At 44.7% G+C, this 3,445-nt stretch overlaps 1 pseudogene; it reads left to right on the top strand.

Moving 5' to 3' along the window:
* Positions 1-1,295: 1,295 nt before the first annotated feature.
* LOC123476013 lies at positions 1,296-2,482 on the top strand (annotated as a pseudogene).
* The last annotated feature ends 963 nt before the right edge of the window (positions 2,483-3,445 follow it).

Raw genomic sequence — 3,445 nt, forward strand, 5'->3', positions numbered from 1 at the left:
GGTGTGTCCAGGGGTCAGCTATATAACAAGGCCTAGCTGACAGGACTGGCTCACTGCAGGTCAAGGCTCAACCGACCACAGGTGTTTATGTTGTGTAAAGTTATTTCTCAGGTAATTTCAAATTTGTACTTTTTCTGTTGTCGACTCGCAGTGTCTTATCAGCAGTGTCTGTTGTGTGCAACTCATTGGCAAAAATAACGTTAGTTTTCTCCAGATCATCCCAGCATTTTCTTAGGTAAAAACGCACAAAGAAAACTAGCTAAAGTCAAAACAGAAATAAAGTACACAAACAAATTGGCCAGCGTATGAGGCATATTTCTTTTCTTTTTGCTCGTAAGGCACACCTGGTGTCTTTTTGTTAGTCGTATCTTTTCACGGCAGGTGATCTCTTCCCTCCAAGTCATTGGCCACCAGCAGGCAATAACTCCCAACATCGTCCTCTATGGGCATAACCCAATGATCAAGTCATTCATTCTTCAATCTTTTATCTTTTCTTTTCTTTGCTTGTTGAAAAGAACAGCCGACTTTTTGTTTTTTCTTGTTTTTAATTTTGTTTTCTTTCTCAGAAGATAAAAAAACGAAAATTTAGTTGTAGAATCAACGTCATTGTAACGTTTTCGATAACAAGCTGCAATTGATCTGCGACTACTGTTGGTTGTGCATTACAAAAAAATATGTAAGGCGTATTGGGAAAGCATTTTGAGATATTTTGGGAGAATCGAAGGAGAATGATCCAGGAAAAAAAAAAAAAAACGAGAATAATAAAAAAGCCAAGACGGCGAAGGTTTAAAAACGATTTCAAAAGAGACCTCGTGCAACTGCGGATGCCGATCACGTCCCGACTCTTTCCTTCTTTCTGGTCAGCGACCGATTTCACTGTCTTTCGATAGCCGAATGAGCCTGTGATCGTATCACGCCCCAGCGCATTTAAAAGTGTTCGATCGGCTCACGCTACAAAACTTAAACTTAATGAAAAAAACAAAAAAGCAAAAAAACAAGAAAGTTGAACACAAAACTCTGGGGTGTGCGGACAGGTATACGGCTTAGCCTGCAGCCACGTTACACAAAGGCAAACCATTTGCCACCGCATTTCTTAGCCTCAGTAATATCTGTGTGCATACAGATGATGCCTTCAACAACAATAACAAAGAAAAAAGGTGCTGATGTCTCCTTGTTGCACATGCCCCATCCGTGTCATTCAATTAACCAGTGAATGATTGTGTATTCATATTCTTAATGATGAATCGCTTGACTTTTTCGATTGCAGGACTGGGATCAGTGCAACAGGACAAACCATGACGCTAATCGGATTGTGGGCAGCTTGCGGATTCGTGCGTGTGCGATACCTGCACGACAAGGCCGACATCGATAACGCCATCTTCCCGTCTTCACTACCGTTCCACCCAGCGCCTTCTTCTTCGCCGCCTGCATCATCATCACGCGGCCTTTGACCTGATCAGCAGTCCGATCGGCTGCATCACGGACGACGCCATTTTACTCGACCCGAGGTCATCAACACTTACCGCTGGTTCAGCACACGTTCACCCCTGCCCGGCTCATCCGAGCGCTGGGCCGGCGGTAAAGTGAGTGGAATATCCGCAGGCCAACACCGGAGTGTCGGACCGGCCTACGAGGCCAGGGCGAGCGCCGCGTCCACCTTCTGTTAGGTGCCGTTCGTCCTGTTGCAGGAGCATCTTGTTCTATCTGCCGCTGGATCTGGAAGCAGTGCGGGGGCAGCCAAGTACGAAACATGACGGACGGAAGTCGCGGCCTGTTGCTGGGCTGGGTGGCCGGGACCTGGATCGCTCTTCGCCCTGTCTGACTATCTGCGGGGAGACGCTGCACACGCGCGGCCGTTTGACTCTCGTCTACATCGCGCCTGCAGGAGTGCTCAACTTCATCCAGCATCATCCCGGCAACATCTTCTTCATCGACAAGTTCCCTCAACGGCGCATTCCTCGACTACGGCACTCGCGTCATCCAGTACTCGAACATGGACCAAGGATCGCGACGGCAGTGCTCATCAAGTCTTTCCGCACGCGGCCAAGTGCGTTCCGTGTTACGGGCCGTCAGCTCCGTCCAGACTCGACGCCGCTTGCGTCCTGGCCTGGAACATTTTCAACGAGAAAATCTACATTTTCCTGTGGTTCTGGCTCATTCTGCTCTCCGTTCTGTCGCCCTCGCTCGCCTATCGCTTGAGTCATCGTCGTTTTTGCCCATTTGCCCGCCTCTTTGTTGGCCAAACGTCTCTTCGCCGTCGATCGGTCCAGCGAAACGGTCATCAAATGTCCCGTTCGGCGACTATTTCCTCATCGCATGCTCCAGCAAGAATTGGAAGGTTTCCCTCTTCAACGGTCTCATCGACAGTTTGGCTCATCTTCACGGCCGGTAACGATGCCGGCAAAAAAATTAATTCGTCCGCCGGCCTGAAGCAAGCGCCGGAAATTCTAAACGCCGATACGGAAGCCCTGGCGAACGATGATTTATCGTTTTGAGACGAACCACATTATTTTTTTTTTTCTTGTGTGTTTGTATGTGAATGTGTGGGAAGGGAGCTCTCATCTTTGTTATTTCAATTTCATGAAGATTTTTTTGGGGGTTTTATTTACATGAGCCAGCAAGATTCACTGTGATGTGCGCGCCACCAGGTTGTGACCAAAAATGTGTGTAGTTTTTGTTTCTATTTTTAATCCTTTCTATTTTGTATTTTTTGTTTTACACTTAACTTTGGTACTTTTTTGTTGTTTTACTTTAATTCGATGTATTCCTTTTCCTGCAAGTGTGCTTGAACAGCCAGTGCAAGAGGACACCTCATAAATTTCTTTATTTCTTGCCAGGTATACCCAAGCAGGAACAGTATTAGTTGTTTTTTAAAAAAAAAAAAAAAAAAGATATAAATAACAAGTAGACAAATAAAAAAAAAAAAAAAAAGTAATAAAAAAATTAATTTAGCTGTTGAGAAATTTCTTGAAAGGGTCAACCGCAAAAGGATTTGAAATCCAATGACTTCAGTGTGTCTGATGTGCTCCAATACGAGCCGATCGTAAATGGAAAGTGTCACCTTTTCGACTTACGATTACCATTTAAAATTTTTATTATTATTTTTTTTTATTTCCCAAGCTCCAGGATGATGACCTTTTAGAGTTTTTCTCTTTTCTTTCTAAACCCTGAAATGCACCAGTTTCGTAAGTTCATTCTGAAAACACTAGGGAGGAGTTGGAAAGGGACCAGTTTTCTTTCTCTCCACCCTCGGATGGGGAATAGAAAGCCCAACTGACCTTACACAGACACACGAAAAAATCAGAAGAATTTTTGAAAAGACGTTAAACGAAATGGCCAACGTTTGATGGCCATTATACAAGTAGTAGCCACGCACAGCCAGATCCTTCTTGCATCACTTAATGCACACAAAGATGAAACCGAATCATATTTGTATACGTCTATA

Source organism: Daphnia magna, linkage group LG9 (genome assembly GCF_020631705.1).
Source record: "Daphnia magna isolate NIES linkage group LG9, ASM2063170v1.1, whole genome shotgun sequence".
Lineage (NCBI taxonomy): Eukaryota > Metazoa > Arthropoda > Branchiopoda > Diplostraca > Daphniidae > Daphnia > Daphnia magna.